General features: G+C 40.8%; 1 long non-coding RNA gene across 1 annotated transcript; it reads left to right on the top strand.

The window, feature by feature from the left end:
- Positions 1-28: 28 nt before the first annotated feature.
- Positions 29-20,862, top strand: LOC104671090. The gene is made up of 4 exons (XR_749242.2): positions 29-1,079; positions 7,702-7,773; positions 15,790-15,957; positions 20,095-20,862. It is a non-coding gene; the product is annotated as an uncharacterized LOC104671090 (long non-coding RNA).
- The last annotated feature ends 5,472 nt before the right edge of the window (positions 20,863-26,334 follow it).

Genomic DNA, 26,334 nt, shown 5'->3' with positions numbered 1-26,334 from the left:
CCTTCCCCCTCGGCGCGGCCGGCTCAGTAGACTCGGCCCGGCCCAGCTCGGCCCTGCATGGCTCACGCGGGCTGAAAGAGCCTGCGGAGCGTCAAAGAGCCGGCACCGTCCCGAGACTGCCCGAGCCGCGGGGTACTCCGAGCTCCGGCGCTGGGGTCTGGCGCGCGCCTCGCAGTCCCTGAGACTGTCTGTTCACCTGGATGCACCAGGCCTTCACCCCGCCTTTTCCCTGCGATCCCACAGAATCTCAGGAGTTCAGGGAAGGCCAAGGGTTTTAGGAGCATTTGTCGGTGAGGCTCTTCAGATGCTTGCACCAAGTCTTCGTTTTTTAGTTAAGTATAGGGAGCTTTCCATGTACTCGGCTTCAGAATTCGGAAACTGAGAAAACATGCACAAGATGATGGGAACTTTCATAACTGTCTTGATTCATTGTAACCACACTAGTGTTTCCAAACCTTACGTGAAAGCGTTACCCTTTGTCCCTTTCGTGGTGGTTGTTTCTGTGTTTTATTACCGCTTCCTAAATTCTAAGGAAAAAAATTCACATCTTAATGATAGGTAGAAATTACTCAAATATCAGAAAGGGTCCAGATCAAGCACTTTTCCAGTCATGCTGTAATACAAGAGTTATATAAAGATAATTTATGTCTTTAGTAAAGGAAAAAGTAGGACACTGGCTAAGGCTGCCTCCCTCTAGTACATTCCAACATCGGAAACGGCCCTACCACAAAGCAAACTAAGCCTAATGTAATTAGACTGCATCCCCAAAATGTCACAGTGAATTGACAAAGGCAAAATGTGAGACAAGTTATACAAACAAACATCAAAAAGAAGTCAGAAGACCTCACTTTCAGCTAAAGACCTTGCTAATTCTAGAGCTGCCACTGTCTAAATACATAGCACCTACCCTGCGCCTAACCCTGTGATGAGTGCTGAGAAGAGGGTAATAGAGTGGAGGCTGTAAAAGTCAAACAAGGCTAGGTAAGGAAGGCTTTGGGCATCCAGTGGAAGATCTTGGACTTGAGGAATGAAGGCTGAACCAGGCTTCTAACCTAGATGAGGAGACAGTGAAAATAAAGGTAATAAATAGTTACACAATATATTATGACATCGTTTCATGTGTATCTTCTCATTTAATCCTCATAGCAACCCTAAGACATAAATTTAGGATGTAAGCTTATCAAATGCTTTTCCTACTTTGAGCACATCCTATGCATCAAGATTTTAATGAATTACCTCATTTCACATAAAAATGCTTTGATTGAGGTACTATTATTCTCCATTTTACAGATGAAGAAACTGAGGCTGGAAGAATTAAATACCTTGGTCAAGATATCTCCATTTAATCTCGCTGGAACTCAGTAGACACCTGAAAGAATGGGAGAACAACCTAAGGCAATTTTGCAAAATGATTGATATAAGCACTAAGAGCTCTTGGAGTTAAGACAATGGAGAGATCCACACAAGTTAGAGCATTCAACAACATTTTTTGCTTAGTTTTATTTTTTTAGAGACAAAGTATCACTCTGTTGCCCAGGCTGGCGTGCAGTGGCAATATTATAGCACACTGCAACCTCGAAAACTCCTGGGCTCAAGTGATCCTCCTGCTTCAGCCTCCCTAGAAGCTGAGACTACAGGTACGCACCACTGTGCCTGGCTAATTTTTGTGTTTTTGTTTTTGTAGCAGTGGAGTCTTGTTATATTGCCCAGACTGGTCTCAAGCTCCTGGCCTCAAGTGATCCTCCTGCCTCAGCCTCCCAAAAACAACATTTATTGAGTAACTGCTGTATAAACAGTACCCTGCTAGATACTGTGAATCAATGGGCTTACATTAGGTATTGATGATAAATATACAAATAAAGAATTGCAATACAGTGAGGCATGTGTCAGAGATTTAGGTTCAACATACTGTGGAGTGGATTGCTGCACCTGGAATGGAGGTCAGCGAGTCTTCACAGAGAAGGTAGTATTTGAAATGGTTTTTGTAGGATATATTATACAAGAGTTTGTCAGGCTGAGACAAGTCAAATCTGGCAGACAGATCATGTAGAGAGAGAGAGAAAGAAACAGCTGAAAGTACAGGGCATGACTGAGAACCAGAGAGTGATTCAGTGTGTCTAGAGGTCAAGTATATATAACAGTTTGTAAGAATAAGACCAGAAAGAGAATCTGGGGCCATGTTGTATGCCAAGAGAAGGAGTTTGCACATTAACCTCCAGGAAATATGAAGGTTTTTTAGTGACAAAGCTACAATAGGGAGGAAAACTTTGAGCCCGAGGAAAGGCAGCACCTGAGCTTAATTGTGAGAATGCTATTTAGGACTGGATAAATACAGAAGAGGGGAATAGAGCCTAAGTAGAGACTTGGAGTCCTGACAGAGTTAAGTTACAGGGGCCATGAGACCAGCCGGATGAGGAGGTTAATCTTTAGAAAGTAGTAAAAGGTGTTGGCAGAGCAGGAGGAGAAGGTTACAGAGTGAAGAATCTTGAGTAGCTGGATGACGTTGGACTTCATCCGATGAGCAAACTGGGCAGCTACAGGACTTTTGATTGTGTTTTAGGTGGTGACATACTGTGAATTGAATTGAATCAGGAAGACAGGAAGCATCAAGTGCTAGCTATGTGGCAGTAAAAATAGTCTCTACTTGAAATGATGAACAGTGCTGATGGCAATGAGACTGAATGGGAAAGAATGGACCTTCACAATGTTTTTAAAGATGAACCAAAGGTGTTTTGTTTTAAAAGATGTTCATCATAATCTGTGTAAAGTCTCTCAAACTCTTACTAAAATATCTGATCACATGCTTATTAAAAAAATAAGCTACCAGCCAGGCACAGTGGCTCACACCTATAATCCCAGCACTTTGGGAGGCCGAGACGGGTGGATCACCTGAGGTCAGGAGTTTGAGACCAGCCTGGCCAACATGGCGAAACCCTGTCTCTACTAAAAATACAAAAATTAGCCAGGCATGATGGTGGGTGCCTGTAATCCCAGCTACTCAGGAGGCAGGGGCAGGAGAATCGCTTGAACCCGGGAGGCAGAGGTTGCAGTGAGCTGAGATCATGCCACTGCATTCCAGCCTGGGCAACAGCGTGCGACTCTGTCTCAAAAAAAAAAAAAAAAAAAAAAAAATCACACTACCAAAAGCTAGTATCGACTGTCAAGCTCTTTCCAGAGTTTGGAAGGAGTATTTTTTACATACCACATTAATGTAACTTGATGAAAAATGCAATTAATAATCCTTCCATGCTATGTCTGACTGAAAAAAAGGTGGGTGCTCCACTCCTCCACTGTCTACACCAGCTAAGAAATCAAAGGTTCATACCAGGAGTTCCCAGACTTTTGTGTGCATCCCAATTACCTGCAGAACTTATTAAAATGCAGATTATAGGGTTTCGTTCCTCCCTCCACCCAGAGATTCTGAGTCAATAGGTCTGAAAGGGCCCAAGAATATTCATCTGTAGTAATACCTTTATGAAATCACCCATGTGCCACACATTTCAGTCACGAAGCTGGACAACTGTTCTTTATAGGGAGGGAGGGAAAAAGGAAAATCATGGCCAGGCACAGTGACTCATGCCTGTAATCCCAGCACTTTGGGAGGCCGAGGCAGGCAGATCACCTGAGGTCAGGAGTTCAAGACCAGCCTGACTAACATGGAGAAACCCCATTTCTACTAAAAATACAAAAAATTAGCCTGGTGTGGTGGTGTGCACCTGTAATCCCAGCTACTTGGGAGGCTGAGGGAGGAGAATTGCTTGAACCCAGGAGCCTGAGATTGCAGTGATCTGAGATCGCCCCATTGCACTCCAACTTGGGCAACAAGAGTAAAACTCTGTCTCAAAAAACAAAAAAAAATGAAAATCATTGTTTCTTTGGTACTCCAAGATTGACCTCTTATTGCTCTTTTCTCCATTTTTTTTGAGACAGGATCCGGCTCTGTCGCCCAGGCTGGAGTGCAGTAGCATGATTACAGCTCATTGTAGCCACTACCTCCTAGGATCAAGCGATCCTCCTACCTCAGCCTCCCTAGTAGCTGGGACTACAGGCATGTACCACCATGCCTGGCTAATTTTTGTGTTTTTTGTAGTGACAAGGTTTCACTATGTTTCCCAGGCTGGTCTTAAATTCCTGGGCTCAAGTGATCTCCCTGCCTCTGCCTCCCAAAGTGCTGGGATTACAGGCATGAGCCACCATTCCCAGTCTCTTTCATTTGATGTACGCCTGCTGCAGAGCTGGAGAAGACAGGTGGGAGATAGGGGCTAGGGGGACTGGTTTGGAGAGAGAGAAAGGGCTGACCAGATAGATGGGTGTTTTTATTTTTATCCCTTTGATTACCAGTAAGGATAAACATTTTTTCATAAGTTTGAAAGTAATTTGTATTTTTAGTTATTATTTATCTAATTCTCCTTTTTGTATTTTTAAAATATCTTTCTTTGTTTTTTTTTTTTTTTGAGACGGAGTCTCGCTCTGTCGCCCAGGCTGGAGTGCAGCGGCCGGATCTCAGCTCACTGCAAGCTCCGCTTCCCGGGTTTATGCCATTCTCCTACCTCAGCCTCCCGAGTAGCTGGGACTACAGGCACCAGGCACCTCGCCCAGCTAGTTTTTTGTATTTTTTAGTAGAGACGGGGGTTTCACCGTGTTAGCCAGGATGGTCTCGAACTCCTGACCTCGTGATCCGCCTGTCTCGGCCTCCCAAAGTGCTGGGATTACAGGCTTGAGCCACCGCACCCGGCCTAAAATATCTTTCTAACTAATTTTAAGAGCTTTCTGCATACTAAGAATATTGACACTTTCTGGTAGGTTGCCAACTTACATTACTTTTTCCCTCCACCATGCATAGGCAGCTCAAATCCATGCGAGCAAATGGATTTAAGTAAGGAAGAAATACGAAGAAGACTATGGGCTTTTGAACCAGGCAAATCCGGGCTTCAATCATACTTCATCACTTCTAGTTGTATGACATTAGCCAAATTGCTACCTTTTCTGCACCTCAATATTTTTATCTGTAAAACAGATATGGCCAGGCTCGGTGGCTCACTCCTGTAATCCCAGCACTTTGGGAGGCCGAGGCGGGTGGATCACGAGGTCAGGAGATTGAGACCATCCTGGCCAACATGGTGAAACCCTGTCTCTACTAAAAATACAAAAATTAGCTGGGCATGGTGGCACATACCTGTAATCCCAGCTACTCGGGAGGCTGAGGCAGGAGAATCACTTGAACCAGGGAGTCGAGGTTGCAGTGAGCCAAGATCGCTCCACCACACTCCTGCCTGGCAACAGAGTGAGACTCTGTCTCAAAAAAAAAAACAAAAACAGATATGATAGTACTCAATAGAGTGTTGCGAGCCTTCAATAACAGATGTAAAGTGTCTAGCAAAACACCTGGCCCACAGTAGGTATTCAGGAAATGTTCACAATTCGAGTAACCAATCTTTAGAAGTTAGGCAACTCCATAATTTAAAATATTTTGAATGGGCATTAAATGTAAATTCAGTGTTTGAGAGATGTTTAGAAGCCTTGATAAGCATTTTTCATTACATATGAAGAAGTGTATAAAAGTGCACATTGGTATTCCATCCCTTTACCTCCAAAGGAGCAATGTCTATGTTTCTCTCTTTGCTAGATATTCTGTCATATCTGTCTGCCAGACCACTCCTTCTCCTTCTCTGATGCAAGTAACACCTGTATATTGCATACCAAGTGAGGCTGTCCATCACCTAACTCCACCTCACCAGGCACAGAGGTTCAGCATGTGATTGGCCTCGTAGTGCTTGACCCAGCGCCAATCAGAAAGCTTTGTCAGAGATGGACATGGTTTTTGTATTTTTAGTAGAGACAGGGCTTCACTATGTTGGCCAGGCTCGAACTCCTGACCTCAGATGATCTGCCTGCCTCGGCCTCCCAAAGTGCTGGGATTACAGGAGTGAGCCACTGCACCTGGCATGGAAACTCCTGGTGGAGGGACTCTTTCTTACTAAGGTTATGGGTGCTTATAGCCCCTACATAAGTCCAGAACTGCCAGGGCCATCTTGGCTTTAATTTGAGAAAAGCTTGACTGAGACAAGAGAAAGGCGAAACAAATGATTGAGACCAAGGGAAACAAAATGTCCTGGTGCTATACTTTGAACTGTGAATCACCCCAATCTGAAACATTGATGTGGACATCGTGAGTAAATAAATCCTGACTTAATGTATACAAGTAAGTTTATCATAACTTTCTGTTGCTCATAATTCCAGGAATTCTGACTGATGCCATCTCTTACCCATGAAGCCTTGGTAGGAGTTGCTTGACTCAGAGATATGGCTGTCCTTGGTATTGATCACTTCATAATGCCTCTTTATATATGTAAAAATAGGGTGGGCTGTAGATTATAGCTGTAAGTTACATCAAGTTCCCAACTTATTAACAAAGAAGAAAAAATCTTGGTGGAAGCAAGGTGGCCACACGTGTATTTCCCTTACCCTCTTTGCTAAGTCCTTAATGGGAACACGTGCTTCCAGCACTACTGTCCACTCAAGGTATAGTCTTACCTAGCAAGGAAAGCTCAATTCTTGTAGCATTATAATTTGCATTATATAATTTTCAAGGCCTGTGTTATTATTTAGGAAGAAATATTTATAATATCAGACTCTTTGGATCTTTGGCTTCACTCCTGCATCAGCAAAGGCCAGCAAAGGAGAACAGAGTTGGCCTGGGTGTCTCTGGTTCATGCTCTCCAGCATTCTGGGACCCATTTTCCCAAGGCCACCTTTTAATTCTGATATAATACCTGTTAGGTTAATTGTTCTAATACTGAGTTTGGTCTGAGGACCACAACAACAAATCCATCTCACCACATATGAGTTTTCAAGAAGATAATTTAGAGGCTTTTTAGAAATTCCTTTTTTATTTTTATTTATTTATTTATTTATTTATTTTATTTTTGAGATGGAGTCTTACTCTGTCACCCAGGCTGGAATGCAGTGGCATGATCTTGGCTCACTGCAACCTCTGCCTGCCAGGTTCAAGCAATTCTCCTGCCTCAGCCTCCCAAGTAGCTGGGGCTAAAGGTGCCTGCCACCACACCCGGCTAGTTTTTGTATTTTTAGTAGAGACAGGGCTTCACTATGTTGGCCAGGCTGGTCTCGAACTCCTGACCTCAGGTGATCTGCCTGCCTCGGCCTCCCAAAGTGCTGGGATTACAGGAGTGAGCCACCGCGCCTGGCCTGGAAGTTCCTTTTTTAAAAAAGAATGATCTGTAAGATTCCATTAAAACTGTCAAGCCATAGTATATTTGGTAAAAATATATATTGATAAAAACTCATGTTCAAGTCTTCAACAAGTAATCTATTTTAGGAATTATTTTCCTTGATCCATGTATTTATCCTCAAAATAATTGTTAAAAAGGATCTGGTTATTGTCGAATATTAGCCTCTTATTTTATAGATGGAAACATGGCATCTCCTATTTCATTACTCTGTAAGCTTGAGGAAATTCCCTTCACTCGGCACACTTCAAAGTCTGCAACTTCATGTAAGTATCACTTTCTTAAGTAGTTCAGGGATTATTGTACTATTATCCTTGCTGTTCCCTCTGCTTGAAATGGTCTTTTCCTAATACTTCCATAACTGATTCTTTCTCAGTGTCATACCTCAGCATTTCCCTTGTCACAATCTATAAGTACTTTGGGTTTACCTTTTATTGTCTGTCCCATTCAGTGGAGCCTAAGCTTCAGAAGGATGGTCTCGCTGAGCACTGTATCCAGAGTGCCTCACACACTGCCTGGCAGAGTAAGTACTCATTATTTCTTAAATGAATTTCTTTTTTTCTACATTCTTAAAAAAACCTTGAGAAATTAGCAAAGGGGGGTGATGATGACCACCATTACTCCCACCAGTACCATCTTTCATAACACAAATCATAGATAATGAGGTTGATGGATAATACAAAGACAGTTATGCTGTTACATTTGGTTATTGTCATCACAGCTAACTTTGGTATGTTTAATATGTAAGATAGTTGTTTTTATATTTTTAAAAAATTATGGTACAGTACATACAATATAAAAATTACTACCTTAACCATTTTCAAATGTACAGTTTAATGGCATTAAGTGTTTACACATTGTTGTGCTACCGTACTACCCTCCAACCAGAGAACTCTTTTCATCTTGCAAAATAGAAGCTCTGTGCCTATTAAATAATAATTCCCCATTCATCCCACTCCCAGCCCCTCCCTCCACCATTCTACAATTTGTCTTTACAAATTTGATTACTCTGATTACTCAAATATTTTTGGGCTCTCCAGAGAAACAGGGTTTCTCCAGAGTCAGGGTTCTCCAGAGGAACAGAATCAACAGAATGTGATTTCAGAGAGAGAGAGAGAGAGACTTAGAAAGTATTGGCTCACACAGTTATGGAGGCTGACAAGTTCTGAGATCTGCACTTAACAAACTGGAGACCCAAGACAGCCAGTGTTGTAAGTTCCATTCTGAAAGTCAGCAGGCTCGAGACTCCTTCAAATCTGAAGGCAGGAAAAATGTGCTGTCCCAGCTGAAGCAGCCAGGCAGGAGAAGCTTCCTCTTACTGGAGGGAGAGTGAGCCTTTCTGTTCCATTCAGGCCTTCAGCTGAGTGGATGAGGCCCACCCACATTAGGAAGGGCCATCTGCTTTACTCATTCTGCGGATTCACATGTTAATCTCATCCAAAAACATCCACACAGGCACACCTAGAATAACGTTTGACCAACTATCTGGGTGCCCCATAGCCCAGTCACCTTGACACATAAAATTGACCATCACATCATATAAATTAAATCATACAGTATTTGTCCTTTTGTGACTGGCTTATTTCACTTAACATAGTGTCCTCAAGATTATTCCATGTTGGAGCACATGTCAGAATTTCCTTCCTTTTTAAGGCTGAATAATATTTCATTTATGTGCACACTGCAATTTGTTTATCCATTCATATGTTGATGGACACTTGGGTTACAAACCTTTTGGCTGTTGTGTTAATGCTGCTATGAACATGGGTGTACAAATATCTCTTTTAGCTTCTGCTTTTAATTCTTTGGGGTATATACCCAGAAGTAGAATTGCTGTATCATATGGTAATACTATTTTTAACTTTTTTAGGAACGCACCATACTGTTTTTCATAGCAGCTGCACCATTTTACATTCCTACCATCAGTGTACACGGGTTCTAATTTCTCCACATCCTCACCAACATTTGTTATTTTCTGGTTTTTTTTTAAATAGCAGCCTTTCCTAATGCGTGTGAGGTGGTTATTAGTTTCTTTTGTACTTAAATTTTCGTCATTTTCTGTCACTTTCTGTCCATTTTTATCACATACTAGGCTTGTCACTTACTTTAGGACTATAGAACCAGGTGTTAGAGATGATGCTTGATAGAGTAGGTAACTATTAGTACTAATTAGTGGTAATTTTCAAAACACAATATGGTAAATAGAGATTAGAGAAGAAATAGGAAGTGGTAGACCCGGGCAAAACAGAACCAAAATAGGTGGCAAAGAGGAAATAGTCATGGATGTGGGCAGTATGCTACGAAGAGATCTTTTTCTTAGAACCAAATGGTTATAATAAACAGTCATTTATATTTTTAGTTGAGAGTGGGAGGCAAGAGGGAAGAAAAGAAAGAGTGTAGTTCCTTATTATCTAATATGACTTCATGCCAAACATAGTGACCATCACTGGAGAAATAGAAATGTTAGCAAATGTATCTAGTATTAAAACGTAAATCTACCTCTGAGAACACAGATGACTCTTAACTGTTTTTCTAAACTACTGATTCTATACACACTCAACCTTTATAGCCTTTTTTCTATGACACAAGGGACCCTAAAATTTAATGATAAATGATTTTCTAAATTCGTCATTGTGAACTATTTGTGTTATGACCAAATTGTGTGTGATATCTGTTTTCTTTCAAACTACTGCAACACGTTAAGTAAATCATTCTTTGGGCATCATGCATTGTGATTATTCATAAAGAAGGATTACTTTGTTTATGGGCATTTACCAAATCTTTAGTCAGAATATACAGAGGCCTCCAGGAGCCTAGATTAGATATAGGGAAGGGAAAACAGGTATTGGTGCTCACAGTAACTAGGAAAGGGTCCTAGACAACATATGATTGAATTTAAGGAAATTGTTCCATACAATATTATTGAGTGCCTGCTATGTGCCCTGTACTGCACTATTCACTGGGGGAATCATATTAGTCTGTTTTATATTTAGTCTGTTTTATATTTAGAAATTTGAGTTTGCCCTACTGGTCAGTGGTTTTCAAACTCTGCTTTGAAGCCTGTCACATAATCAATAATTTGTCTGGTCTTTGTCCTGGGTTCCTGGCACAAATAGGAGTCTCTTTATTATTCATGAGCCTTTGAGAACACTCTTCAGTTTGTGCTAATGAGGTGATTCATGGTGGAACCCTAGATAGCTTCAGGATGGATGCTGATAATTCTAGAAAGATCAACCATGTGATTAAAGAGTTGAGGCTTTGAACCATATGATATCAGCGCAGCCTCCTGACCTTCAGGAAGGGGAGGGGATTGGAAATGGATCTCACTCATGTGGCCAAAACCCAAAAATACTCTGGATGCCAAAGCTCGGTGGAACTTCCTGGTTGATGAACACCTGAACACACCAGAATGCAGAGTGGCAGTGAGTGTAGAATCTCTACATTTGCAACCCTCCAAGACGTCACCCTATGTATCTCTTCATTGGGCTGTTCCTGCACTTTCCTGAGTTACATGAGTCATTTTAGTGGATTATTGTGAGACCTGCCACCCTCTGGATTTGTAGACAGTCTGAAGTGAGGGCTGTTTTGCTTTGAACCAATGCCCTTTAACTGGTGGGGTCTGCGCCAACTCCAGGTGGTTAGTGCCAGAATTGGAATATGCACTATACCAGCTGATGTCAGAATAGAGCCCTTTCTTCAGTGGCTGCAAAGGAGGGGATTGGGAAAAACGTTTCATACTAGTTGTAAATTCTGTTCTCCATAATGGCCTCCTGGGTAGCCTTTGTTGGGTGATTACTAAGTATAAGAACTGTTATTTCTGTTTTACAAATGGGAACACCTAGGCTTACAGGGCATAAATAACCTACCCATATATACATGTAAAGTAACTAGGGACTTGATTGTTGTGAAGAGAAGGTTAAATTCAAGAGCCATTGTGGAATAATTATCAAGTGGCTAATTACATGTGAAAATCAAAAGAGAAAGACGTCCAAAGCTAAAGTAAGATTGTGACAAAGGAAACCAGATTTTAGAGATACAGGTAACCCACAAACGACAAGGGATGCCATTCTGAGAAAAAGTGGTGACTTTACGTAAAAAGAAAACAAAAACATTTGAAGTTTAAAATGTGAGTGGAAAAGCAGGAGTAAGAAAAGAAGTATAATCCAGCAAGGTTAGTTTAATGTCAGTGAAAGCCTTCGTTTCCTGAGTTTTATCGTTTTAATGCCAATCAAATATGGATAACGACATCTAGCTCAGACAACTAGCAATCATAAGGACTCCAAGCTAGCTGCCCAGCATCATCTTTGACATATTTCAGGTTCCTCACAAGCAATGACTCCCTTTCCTTCTCCTTAGTATGCACCGTTAGAGCAGGAAGAAAATACGATCTGTGACCCAAAACAGAGACTCAACCATACCTGCCTGTTCAAAATCTACACGACTTATTGAGACCCTTTCACAAATCCAGTGAAATCCCAAAACTATGGCAGAAATGCCATGATGTGTTTCATACCCCCTAGCTAAAAGTCGAGGGTTGCCCGAAAAGGGTCATGTTAAATCACAACCCATAACCACTGCAGAATAAAATTCAGTGCATATTAGAACATTGCAAACAATTTTTGTAGGTATATTTCATATTTATACACACATAAATATTAAAATGCAATTATAAAATAAATATATAAAATAAAATAAAAACACATTTCTACTTAAAACATAGGTCCTAGGCTCAGATAATCATGTGCAGGTTTCTCCCTCACATGACTGTGCACAAGAACACCGAATAACTGCATAGGACAAGTTTTATAATGAGGGTTCACTTAGGCACTGAAGGTTGTCTATTATCCCTGGTGCCTGACCATTAAATGCTAGGAATGGTACCCTGTCACTGTGACACCCCCACCACCAGATTTCCCAACTTCACGCTAGCCCCTGGTACTATTCCACCTGAGAGCTTTTGCCCCAGAGCCTCCTTGCTGGGTACAGAGAGAATGTTTGGGGCAAAGAACAAAAGTCTCCTTATTTACCCAGGCACAATTACAATTCTTTCCCTTTCCGGTTACTTGTCACAATTTCTATTAGGTTGGTACAAAAGTAATTGAGGTTTTTGCTATTTATTGAAAGCAATGACAAAACCACAATTACTTTGGCACCAACCTAACAGCTAAATTATAGTCCTCACTACTCTCTGTGTGGCCACTGTGCAAATGTGAGCTCCACAAGGGCCGTAGGCCCAAGTTTGTCAGAGGCCCTTCTCTGCGCAGTTTCCTGAGTGGACCACCCGGCTCTTGCTGGCCCTCTTTTCGCTGCCCTGCTCCTGCCTCCTGTGGCACATCCCACAGCCTTTGCTGCTGGGGTTGCCCTCCAGAGGGAACAGCTACAGGACTCTAGTTTGCCTGCATGCAACAGAATATGCCCGACCAACAGGGAACTGGAGCACCTTGCCGAGCTTGGGGAAATGACTGTGCCACTGCTAGATCCAAGTCCTGTGCTTCCCTTGGGACCGTCCCCCTTCACTTGGCTTTGGGGATGAGAGGGGTAGCATGCATGAGAAAAATGTCTTTTCTCTCCTCTTGAGACCTACAATCAAGGTAATGGGCTCGTTTCCTCTCTCACCTCCCCAGGCTCCTTATATACTACGTAGCATATAAGGAGTATATAAGGAGAAGGCTCCTTATATACCAAGGAGTTTTAGATGGGGTGCTTACTAGTGGTAGGAAGGCAATTCTGCCTGATTTACTAAACTCTGGGGAAGGTGTCCAGTCCCAAATGTTGGCAGGACTCTTTAGAATGCAAAGTCATTGTGCCTCTCCGTCCTTAGCACTGGGCCCTATTTTCCACTTCCAGGAAGAAAGGAAAAAATCCTTCTTCACGTCTTAGTCGAGTTCCCTTTGGGGAGGGTACTGAGAGTCTGGGTTGGGAGGCAAACAAATATTTCACTGTATTCTCTTGTAGTGTTTGACTTTGTATCATGTGCATTTATTACTTTATTCAATTAAGAGTTGTTATTTTTAAGAGGGAGGAGGAATGAGTCTGTGTGCATTGACTTAAAATGATGTACATGATGTATTGTTAAGTTAGCAAAACAAGTTGGAGAGTAATGAGCATAATAGTAATCACAGCAATCACAATAAGCATAATAGTAAAAGGAAAGTGAATGCAGAGTTCCAGCTACATACTTTTTTTTTTTCTTTTGAGACGGAGTCTTGCCAGGTCACCCAGGTTAGAGTGCAGGTTAGAGTGCAGAGCGATCTTGGCTCATTGCAACCTCTGCCTCCCAGGTTAAACAGATTCTCCTTCCTTAGCCTCCCAAGTAGCTGGGAATACAAGTGTGCACCACCACAAATACAAAATACAAAAAATACAAGTTTTTTGTATTTTTAATAGAGATGGGGTTTCACCATGTTGGCCAGGATGGTCTCAATGTCCTGACCTCGTGATCTGCCCATCTTGGCCTCCCAAAGTGCTGGGATTACAGGCGTGACCCACCACGCCCAGCCCCACCTATGTACTTTTGTTGGTATGTGTTGTGTTAAGTGTGAGAAAAGGTGTGGAGGGTCACATACCAGTCTGTTAACATGGTTACCTTGGAGGATAATGATGGGGTAAGGGAAAAACTTTTATCTCCTTTGGTATTATTTTAAGATACAAAAAAACCACATGCTTGTTGTAGCAAATGCACATTCAAACAAGCATGTGTTATTTCTGTAACTTAGGAAGGGAAGGGAGCAAAGGTTGACCAGAAGAAAGAATGTGTTACACCACCATGCCCACAACCACAGCCCCAATCAACTAATCAACAAAACAAACTCGCAACTCTCATGTACAGGTTTGCCTGACACCCTGAGGCAGACTTTTGACCCCCTTCCCTTCATTCTGAAGTTCGGATTTCAGAAATTGATAACACACCGGCATTGGCCACAGTCTCTCAGGACTGGCTCACGAAGTCTTTCAGGACAGAGGTTTTGTCTTAATGCTCAAAGATCTGCAGGACCCTGTATGGTAGAAGAAACATATCATTGTATTTGTAAGTAAAACAAACAAAACCAAAATTTAAATGTGCATCAATGGTTAAGGAATTTAGCCTTACCCATATCTATTCAATCCTTTCATGAGAGCAAAATAGGATCAAGAGTAAAAAGCATAAAAGAGCTGGGGCCCCCAAGGCAGGATGATTATGGGAGGCAACCAGGTATAAGGGAGGGGGTGCTGGGAACCCCCTTCACAGCCTTCCCCAAGGTGACCAGGTCTGGGCTTCCCTGAGTAGCAATTCAACCTGAGTGCTTTCCTTCCCTCTGTAATGATGCACAGTGCAACCCTTAAAAATGCCTGATAGCTGCTGGGCGTGGTGGCTCATGCCTGTAATCCCAGCACTTTGGGAGGCCGAGGCGGGCAGATCACAAGGTCAGGAGAGCGAGACCATCCTGGCCAACATGGTGAAACCCTGTCTCTACTAAAATACAAAAATTAGCTAAGTGAGGTGGTGTGTGCCTGCAATCCCGGCTACTTGGGAGGCTGAGGCAGGAGAATCACTTGAACCCAGGAGGCGGAGGTTGCAGTGAGCCAAGATTGGGCCACTGCACTCCAGCCTGGTGACAGAGTGAGGCTCTGTCTCAAAAACAAGAAAAAAAAAAAGGAAAAAAGAAAAAAAAATACCTAATAGTACAAACCTTATTGCTCAACTTAAGGTGAAAAAAAAAATTATGCATGTCAGATAGGCAATGATTTTTTTTAAAAAACAACAAAAAAAAGCCCTTGATGATAAAGAAAAGAATGGAGTAACAGAGTAAGAAATCATAAATAAGAATGGGTTAGGAAAATCCTCTTATATATTCCTGTGGGTGTGTAAAGTGGTACAGTTATTCTGGGATGCAATATGACAACATGTCAGGGAGCTAGAAACATTTTATACCCCTCTAGGACTCCAGCTTGAGGAAATAAACAGAGATGTTATCAAAGATTTGGTATGAGGATGTTTTGTGCAGTATTATTACTACTACTGAGATATTGAAAACTATTCAATAAGAATGGTTAACTATAATTATAATTTATGCAGTTGTAAAATCTTTGCAACATAATATTTAAAAAGCTAGGAAACAAAACTATATATCCAACATGATTCTAATTTATAACAAATAGATAATAAATATACAAAACTATAGATTACATTTGAATGATTAATTCAAAAATAATTATAAATTTTTATTTATCCTTTTTATGTTTCAGAAATTTCTATTATAAACATATGTTCATCTTATTATTGGGAGAAGTAAAACGAAGGGAAAAAACATTAGCTTTGTCCTCCACAGAGAGAATGAATTCTCCTTGACACATTTAAATCCATAAATTTAGGACAACCTATTATCTGACTAATGTCATGTAATTGAACGGTCCATTTCTGAATTCATAGATTTCCCTATGGTCCTGAAATATGTACCCATTTAGCTACAAAGGAGCCATTACTCCCAAGAAAAAAAGAAATCCCCAAAATAAAAATAAAATCTTTTTTTCTCATCTTTTTATTTTTTTGTTCTTAAAGAGAAACTTCTCTATACATATAGGAATTTGACAACAGTTTGTACTGCTTATGGATTTAAAGAACTGGCACCTTGAATGGGATTCTGAATAGAATTCGTACAGATGGAATGTAAATATCACCCTGAACTGAATTGGCCCTCATCCTGTCCAGCCAATCTGGAAATGTCTGGTAAGCTGTTTATTACACGAGTCTAGAGCTCAGGAGAAGGTGTGGGCTGAGATGCAAATACGAGTATCATTAGCATATGCGTGGTAGCTGAAGCCATGGGAGCAACCTCTATCTAAATCACTGATTCTCAACTGGAAGTGATTTTGTCCCCCAGGGAACGGTTGGCAATGTCTGGAGGGAGACATTTTGTATTTTTATAACTGGGGGTAGGGTACTACTGGCACGTACTGGGTCGAGGCCAGGGCTGCCGCTAAACATTCTGCAATGAACAAGACAACCCCTTGCAACAAAGAATGATCTGGCGCAAAATGTCAATAGTGCCTAAATTGAATAATCCTACTCTAAAGGATTCACAGATACCTTAAACTCAAAACTGAACTCATCCTTTTTCCCTTAAAACTTGTTTCTCCTCTTTCTCATAGCTGTACTTCTCATATTCAAATGAGAACCAAATCCCAATAAATTGACCTGTCTCACTCTCTCTTTTTTTTTTTTTTTTAAAGAGAGAGAGACAAGGTCTCACTCCACCACCCAGTCTCACTGCTCCCTCATACTCTTAAGTTTAAGAGATTCTCCTGCATCACTGGAATTACAGGAGTGAGCCACTGCTTATCCATCTAATCCTTTGCCTCATCTCGAGCTCTTTCTGCCATTGCCCTTTTTCAGACCTAAATCATAACTTGTTGGTTTGCTGCAGGAACTTCCCACTAATTTTCTCTCTCCAATCTTATCACTCTCTAATCTCCTCCCCATCATTTCCAGGATGATCTTTCTAAAATGCAAATCTAACTGTGTCACTTCATTACATAACATTTTTGACTGATTTTCCTTTGCTCTCAAGATTAATTCAAAACTCCTCACCAATCTGCTAAGCCCCTTTATGATCCAACCTTCTCCCACCAGTCACTGCTATACTTTCAACAATCTTCTCTTAAGGTTGTGTCTCCCTCAGTAGACTATGGGCACCCTGAGGGCAGGATCAGTGTCTTTATCTCTGGACCGCACCCCCTCCCCCTCAACCCCAATAGCTAGCAAAATTCCAAATTCGTTTTGTCGAACTAATGAAGGAGACACTCTGACTTTCTCAGTGTGTGATCACTCTGCAGTGTGCAGGAGTGAGAGCAGAGAACCTAGGACAGAATCCTGGAGAGCACACGTTAGGATAGGCAGACGAACTCAGGAGACTAGAAAGCAGCGAGTGATGCAAAACTCAGGAGATCACAGTGTCAACAAAGCCAAGAGTCGAGCAGATCATCTTCAGGAAAACAGGATCATCAAACACCTCAAACAGAAGTCAGCTAAGATGAAAACTAAAAATAGTACAACATATCAGAAAACACGGTAGCTGGTTGCAGCCTTGAATAGAGTCATTTTAATGCTCTGTGGGCAAGTCAAGAACTTGGTGCTGGATTTGGGGTCATTACTGGTCAGTAGGACCAGCAGTTGGGAAGATTAGCTGGACACAGAACAGGAGAATGAGAACAAAGTGAAACTTGCTAGTTAACACAGCATGTCTGATCACAGCCTTTCAAGAGTAATGGCTTCTGCTTTATTTCTGCTTTCCAGATCTCAGGCTGAGATCTGGTTTGGTTAGAATTATTTTGGTTAATTCTAACCTAGAACCATATTGAAAAGAATTCCAGAAAATGCAGCCTCCAAAAGGAGTGGGGTTCCCAAACTGGCCACACACAATTCAGCATACATTCCCCTTAAAATTTTTAAGAAATGAAAATACTTGTTTATGTTTACCCACATGTTTACCATTCTCAATATGTACCATTCCATCCTATAGATCTGAATTTCCATCTGGCAATATTTTCCTTCAGCATGGAGAACTTCACTTAGCATTTATGAAACAGCAAGTCTGCTGGCAATGACTCTCAATTCTTATATAGCTGAAATGTTTTCATGCCTTCTTCCTTTCTGAAGAACATTTTCAGTGAATGGAGAATTCTAGTTGAATTTTTTTTCTTTTAGCCCTTTAAAGGGTGTCATCCTACTATATTCTGGAATACATTTATTCATATAATTGTGTGTGTGTGTGTGTGTGTGAGAGAGAGAGAGAGAGAGATAATGTCTTTTTTCTTTTAGTTGCTTTTAAGATTGTTCTCTTTATCTTTGGTTTTCAGAATTTTGGCCATAATGTTACTAGGTATGTTTTTCTTTGTATTTGTTCTGCTTAGAGTTTGCTGAAATTCTGGATCTGTGGATTGTTTTATTAAAAAATCAAATGTGGAAAATTTTTGGTACATGAATATAAATATATACAAGCATATATATGTCTCTTATTCATTATTCTAATTCCAGCCCAATATTCACTTCTTTAGGGAAGTTGTTCATGACTTTTCTAAGTCAATTTCCCAGTTATCTTACAGGAGCATCTATTTCTCCTTTACAGCATTAAGCACCACATCAATTTCACATTTGTTTGTGTGGTTATTTGATTAATATCTGTCTTTCCACTAAAGTCTGAAGTATGAACTCCAAGAGGGTAGGGACTACATTCTTGTAGTTGTATTACACTACATTCCCAGAACCAACCACAGTGACTGGTGCCTAGTAGGAACTCAGTAAATTTTAGTTGAATGAGTAAATGCCTGAATAAAATAAATAAGATAATAATGATTTGCAGTAAGCTATTAGCAAATCTTAACTATTATTTATAACAAAAATTCACAAATGCAATTACCATAAAATTGCTTTTTTATATCATGGCACTATTATTCCTCAGATGATTTGGAAAATGCAGGTAGAGACTACTTTTTGAGGATTCGGCTGTGAAAGAAAAGAGGCAGGGAGTGGCGAGACAAGGATTCAGGTCAGTGAAGTATTTTGGTTTCTGATGGAAAAGGCTTGGGGTTTCACGACAGGGCAGCTCAGAAATATTTCACCAAATTATTTCTTTTTTACATGACCTTTTTTTGTAGTAAACAAATTACACATTATAACATCTTAAAGGCACTGCACAGTCTCTTAAAGTTCCACTAGCTTGAGGAATGTTATGAGAGCTTCTGTCAAAATCCTCCCCTCAAGTGGATGAGTAATTGACCCCAATCATCAGGAGGAGTCAGAGTTTCTGCTGCACATTGGGGGTGGCATAGAATGTTTGGTGCATGGGTAATCCATGGGAGCATCTCTTGTTTTCTCAGTTGCTCGGTTTTAATGGTAAATCAACAACTACAGAAGCTGCAGGATCATGGTAGCCAAGGGCTCCAACCCCACAGGAATGAGCTTCTGGGTCACCGTACTAGACAAGCCACCTAGACTAGCATAGGTCCTAGCTAAGGTTAAAGGGAATCTACAAAAATGGGTAAAGGAAGAGGTGGATATTGAGTATCAGTTACAGCCTCTAATCAACTGCAGCAGTAGGGGCTAAATTTAGCTCTTCCCAGTTACCTTCTCTTATAAGTTCCACAGGAGGCTGGGCACGGTGGCTCACACCTGTAATCCCAGCACTGTGGGAGGCCAAGGTGGGTGAATCACCTGAGGTCAGGAGTTCAACACCAGCCTAGGCAACAAGGTGAAGCTCTCTCTCTACTAAAAATACAAAAATTAGCCAGGCATGGGATGGGGGCCTGTAATCCCAGCTACTCGAGAGGCTGAGGCAGGAGAATCGCTTGAAGGTGAGATCGTGCCACTGCAATCCAGCCTGGGCGCCAGAGCAAGACTCCACCTCAAAAAAATAAAAAATAAAAAAATAAAAAACAGAAAAACCCAAGTTCCATAGGAAACAAGACCAACCAGAATCCTGGGGATGAAGTAAACTTACTATGAAAAGGTACATGGATATGACCGGTGCAGAGTTGACTGTGGTAGATACTGTAGTATTCTGCTCAGGTAGTCTCTTCAGGACCTAAACACCATACCTCAGATGCTGGAAATATCAACTGCTGATGGCTCAGATAGCTGTGTCCCTCATGGGAAAATGCCTTCCACCACAGGGAACTGTTCCCTCTTCTGGAGAACACCCTGTGGCAATGACTGGCTCCTGCAAGGATACAAAGGCCCAGCCAGCTTGCCTCCATAGGGGACAACACTGGAAGGCCATTCATCTTCATTTGGCCACAGGACTACTTGGGCCCTTGGCCTCTCTCTCTCTCTGTGCTCAGTCTGTCTGCTTTCCTTCCTTTCTGACAGGTGTATCTCCTGGGAGCATTCCCCAAAGAACCTTCTACACACGGCTCTCCAACTCAAAGTCTGTTTTCAAGGAATCCAGTTCAAGACAGGGATAGTTGGAAGACACAACCGTTCTGTGGACTTTGATGTTCTTGATATTCATTCTTGGTATTGGCATCATGAGTTGTGACACTAAAAGGAGTCTCCAAGTGACTTTGTAATAAGACAGGGACAAAGAGGTGTGATACATCCCTCACAGATGGTCAGAAATATCTAAACAGTTTTTGCCAAAGAGACAGGGTCCTGAATGGGCAGCAGGGTTAAGAGAAAAATGTGTAGTTATTAATGTCAATGAGACATCCTTTGCTAGAAGATGATGGTGAGGTCTCAAGGAGATCTAGGTTATATTTATAAGGAATCACTCCAATGACCACGTGTGTCTCTTCTAAAATTAGACTTTATTGTGCTCTATTAAAACAGCTTTTTCTTTAGAAGAGGGTTTCTCAAAATGTGATTTGGGGACTACCTGCATCAGGAACACCTGAGAATTTGTTAAAGTTGCAGATTCTAGAGCCTCATCTCGTGCTTACTGAACCAGAATCTCTGGGTATCTGCATGTTTGTTTAACAAGTTTTTCAAAGCTTACATGTTTAGCCAGCTTTTAAAGTAAAAGTTTTCAACTGCTTTAGTGGGTAAAGGGTTTCTTTTGCAGATGATGAAAATCTTCTGGAATTAGATAGAGGTGATAGCTTCACAACATTGTGAATATATTAAAAACCACTGAAATGATTTGGTTAAAATTGTCAATTTTATGTTTTTTGAATTTATCTCAATTAAACAATTAAAACTGGAGGGACAGAAATTACATCGCCAGAGGCTGCAGTTAGGAGGAGGGAATGGAATGCAAAAGATCACAAGGTGATTTGGGGGGAGTGAGGAAAATATTTTAAATATTGATTGTGATGGTGGTTACACATACAATGGCCAATCTCATGAAACTATATACCCCAAAAGGTAAATTTTACTATATAGAAGTTATTTCTCAGTAAACCTAACTATAAATAAACACATAAATAAATAACCTCAGAGAGATTCTTAGAAACTCTAAAGCTTAAGAACTACTGCTTTTAAGTCATGGTCTCCAAAGTGAGGACTCACTTCTCCAGGGTTCTGGAAGACAAGCTGCTGGGGTACAGGAAGAATATAATTTAAATCCTATTTATATTTTTTAAAATCTTAACATGAGAAAGAAATTACATTTTCCTAACATTTGGAAATCCACTTGGAAGGCTTGACTAATATTTATATATAGAATGACATTGTTGCTCCCATCCCGTCTGTGCCACATCAGGTACACAAGATGTCCTGGGGGAAGACTGAGCATTGCATAATGACCTTGTTGACCTCTATGATCTCATTCATTCACTTGCTTGTAGCGTAATGCCACATACTGCAGTTTCCATGGATTTATGACTTAAAATTTCTAGTTTTAAATAAACTAATCCTCAAACAAAAAACAAGTGATTTTTAAATATCTCTGCAAAGAAGCTCCTGATTGAAGATGATACCAATAATGCAAGCCAAGGGAATATGAAATGGTAAGAACTGACTTTCTAGTAAGAGCTCTGCCATCAGCCACATTATGAGGAGAAACAATAATAATCTAATTAGATCTGAACAGAAGTCAGCTAATGAGTGAGCAATTGATTAATTACTCTTCAAAAGAAACTGAGTTATGAAGAGAGCATTTTAAAAATGAAGATTTGGCAGGGTTCCCATTGTTAAGTGATTTTGTTGCCTAATCAATGTAAACACGACCCATACTGAAACCATCATATCTCCATAACTAAAGAACTCGGGAAAAAGACTTTTTTTTCTAACTAATTTTAAAATCTTCCAAATGAAGAGTTTCAGTGGGTTTTGAATCCTTTTGTTAAAAATTTTAAAATACAATGCCTTCCAATTAATTTGCGAGGACATCTCATTGATATCAGGGAAAGCAGAAATCAACCATCTGGGTTTCAACAAAAACTTTTGCATAATCAATGTACATGATAGAAACCTGAGTACTGTTATTTAGTAAGTGCCATCAATGATGCACTTCCATTTGATTCTGCATGTCTTTATACTTTACTATTAAAACAAAGTGTAGCCATAAATCAAATTAGAAATATACACTTAGATCAATGTATCACAAAATGTCAAGCCAAAATATGGTAAAATAATGCAGCACATGTGATCTCATTGCTTTCACTAAAAAAGTTATTGCAGTAGTTTAATGTAGTCATTCTTTGATATTCATTTTTAGTTTCTTCTTTCTCTTCTCTCCTCCCACTTCATTTCTCTTGCTCTTGCAGCTTTAGTTGTCATCTCTAAAGACCTCCAAGTTCAAGTTCTTTGCTCTTAGTCTTGTATTTCCAATTCTTGAATTAGCAGCTCTACCTGGTTCTTCTACGCGTCTTTCAAACACGGTATGTTCAAAACGGCATGGTCTCCCTCTTCTCTACCTCTGTTCTTCGGGGTTAGTATTCCTTTTTTTTTTTTTTTTTTTTTTTGAGACGGAGTCTCGCTCTGTCGCCCAGGCTGGAGTGCAGTGGCCGGATCTCAGCTCACTGCAAGCTCTGCCTCCCGGGTTCACGCCATTCTCCTGCCTCAGCCTCCCGAGTAGCTGGGACTACAGGCACCCGCCACCTCGCCCGGCTAGTTTTTTGTATTTTTAGTAGAGACGGGGTTTCACTGGGTTAGCCAGGATGGTCTCGATCTCCTGACCTCGTGATCCGCCCGTCTCGGCCTCCCAAAGTGCTGGGATTACAGGCTTGAGCCACCGCGCCCGGCCGGGGTTAGTATTCCTTATCTGGGTTAGTGGTGCTACCTTTTACTGAGATTCAAAACATCTGCATTTTTCTTCTCATCTGTCTCTTCTCACAACTCGCTGTCAACTGCCAAGGCTTCATCCTTCTACTTCCCTGAACTCTGCTTTTGTGTTTCTCTGTTTTTCCATTTGTATATTGAGTTCCTTGTGGCTATGTATCTCTGGAGCTTTTATCTCATTTTATTCCCCTTTCTATATCCTTCCTTTTTCTTCCTTATCTTCTGCTTTCCTTGTCACCAAAAGAAAGAACATTTATTTTTGTTTGCTGAATTTATTAAATATTCATTGTACTAAAGAATGAAATGGAACACTTTCTCTTTTTAAAGCCTATATTAAGTTACATATTTTCATAGGCCTTGATTGATTTTGTTGTTACTGTTTTTTCCCCACCATGGGTCAGCCTGTTTGGATAGAAAAAAAAGAAGAAGAAGAAGAAGAATATCCACTTCAGAATCAGTAAAGTAGTGTTTCCCTGTGGCCTGACATAGTTTATGCATGGTCACCTTCAATTCCTAATGAAGAAAAATGTTTAGGCAAGCATTTGCGTTACCAGGGATCTGAGGTTAATTTTGTTGCTCTTGTCGAAAGGGTTATTTTTAAGGACAAAATTTGGTCTTTGCTCTCCTCCCACTTCATTTCTCTTGCTCTTGCCGCTTCAGTTGCCCTCTCTGAGAAGACCTCCAAGCCCAAGTTCTTTGCTCTTAGTCTTGTATTTCCAACTCTTGAATTAGCAGCTCTACCTGGTTCTTCTACAGGTCTTCCAAACACAATTTGTTCAAAACAGCATGGTCTCCCTCTTCTCTACCCCTGTTCTTCTGGGTTAGCTGAGTTAGCTGGGAGGAAAAGCTTTGTAGATTGAAGGCAGCCCTCCCAATGTAAAAGGGATTCTTAATTTATACTCCTTGTTCATCACTATTCAGCAGGGTTTGTTTCAGAATGTACATTATATATATATCATATATGCATATATTATGTATATATAATATATATAAACTATATTTAAATTAGCCAAATATTATATGAAGTTTCCTTCACAAAAACTGAATTGCAAATATTTTTAAAGCAAATTATATATTTAGCAGTCATTTTTAATGGTGCTCACAAAACTAAAGCATTAGAACCATGACACTGATTTTCAGTATTTTTTTGTTTACGTTGTGATATATTAAACAAGGGTATAGAAAGTTCCTTGTGTAGTTGTGCCCAGCTTAGCTCATTTCTCTTGCCTGAGCTCTAACGGTGCTGCTGTAAAAATGTCCCTCTCTTGCATCAGCTAAGAATTTTCCTCCTGAGTTGGGATCCCTCTCCCTCATGCTAATGCAGACCCTCTGCTACCCAGAACAGCACATCTCTTTCACATGTGCTCTTGTTTCTTACCCCTCATCACTCCTGGTCCGTTTCTGCCTTGTTCTAGCAGGGCCTCTCTCTACTTGTCACTGTGCCCAAAACTGGTATGGGAGTGGGCTTTTTTAATTCTGCAGAATTGTGCTACAGAAAAAAGACTTAGTGTGTGCTTTCAAGGTGAAAAGACTTAGTGTCTGCTTTCAAGGTGCTCAGAGTCCGGAGAAACAGAAGAAAGTTACTAAAAATGCTAAGTTAAGTTACTGAAAATGCTGAGGGAACGCTGAAGGAGACCTCAACCCAGGCTGAGGATCTAGGAAGGAATCAGTCAGATGGAATGGATGGAGGGCTGGCAAAGAGATGAGGCTCGAGAGGAGATAGGAGCCAAATAAAGGGAATTTAAATTTAATCCCCCCAAATATTGGAGTCCTCGATTAGGAGAGTAACATGATTAGATTTGTCTTACTTATAGCATGGAGAATGGATGGGAGGCATAAGGGTACAGGCAGAGAGAAACATTTGGGTTGCAGGTGAGAGATGGTGACATTCTGAATCCAGGCAACCGCCATGGGATGGAGGGAATTTAAGAAACTAGGGAGGAATTTAAAGGCCAAAACAATATCACATAAGGAATGATGGGGCATATGGCTAAGGGAAGAATAGAAAAGGCATTTGAGAGAAAAGAGGGAGAGATGAGAGAGGGAAATAACAGAGGGAAAAATGGAGAGGAGAGATGGAACTGGAAGAAATGAGGAAAGAGGAAGAGAAAAAAGCAGGGAAATTTCCATTACTACTCTTTCCACCATGTCCACCAGCCTGGTTGTGTGTTTGTAAGGCAATTCAGAGGGACCAGGGAAACTAAGAAATGGTGAAAAACAGAAAAATCAAAATTGAAAATGAGGAATGGGGAAACCTATCCAGCCTTATTTTTCATATCCATCCTCCAAGCCCTTGGTCCCCTCCTCCTTTACGACAGCTTCTGTTTCCATAGTTGGGTCTTTTTTATACTTTAAGTAACCATGTTGAATAGTATTGTGAAGGGAGATGAATAATCAATTTACTTAAAAATACGTTGCTATGCATTATATCTCTAAGTATATTTTATAGTAGAAGAAAAGGTAACTTCTTACAGTTCCAGGTACTTGAACTTTACCTTCACCCAGAAAAGTTAAGGGTCATTATTTCAATGGGAATATGGATTGAGTTCCAAACAAATGTCTTACAGTTAACTTTTGAGGAAAAAAGTCTGTCTTTGAGCCCAGTACTAACCATATTAAACATATACACTATGAAGAAGAAAATCAGGAAGTGCTTTAAATGCTCTCTTCTTTAAACTTTGGCTTGTTCCTGCTGATTACTCACTATTTGAAAGTACATGTTAGTTCTATTTAAAAGAAAAGTGAGAAATTCAGTCAAGAATGTTTTCATACACCCGTAAATATTTGGCACTATATGGATAATTTCTTGCATTGACATAGAAAGGGACTCTCAAAGGCCTTTTACATCTAATAAGGCATCACTGGATGCAACTAGGTTCCAAGGTTATGACCCCTTTGTAAAGAAGAGACTGATAAGCATCTTTACTGAGTTTGGCAGACTGCCCTTTGGATTAGCTGTTGGTATGCCACATGTGGTACTTCCCAAAACAGAACAACTCATGTTTGAGGAATATATCAGTATTAGAATTTTGTGTAATTGTTTTATGAGGGCTGTAGGCCATGCACCCTCTGTGGGTGGCATTAGGGTTTCCTCTGAATGGCATGGACATTCTCATGGCGAGTCATACGGGGGAGAGGGAGAGGTCAGTACTGGAGGAAGACTTGGGGATACACAAATTGGGCCTCAGACTTTCTTTCTTCTTTTGGGTCAGGGGTCAGTTTGGCTGAAATGGCGGGGCAAAATGATGCTGAGGCATGTCTGATGATTTGGAGTGAATATCTGGAGGCAATGAACTGTGTGGCAGACATGGGAATGTGCAGCGTTCAGAACTGCAGTCAAGGAATACTCATTGCCTAGCTGCGAGGAATATGGTTAGCTGACAGCCTCCA

Source organism: Rhinopithecus roxellana, chromosome 18, assembly GCF_007565055.1.
Source record: "Rhinopithecus roxellana isolate Shanxi Qingling chromosome 18, ASM756505v1, whole genome shotgun sequence".
Lineage (NCBI taxonomy): Eukaryota > Metazoa > Chordata > Mammalia > Primates > Cercopithecidae > Rhinopithecus > Rhinopithecus roxellana.
Note: the sequence above shows the minus strand (reverse complement) of the source record. Positions and strands in the feature narration are given on the sequence as shown.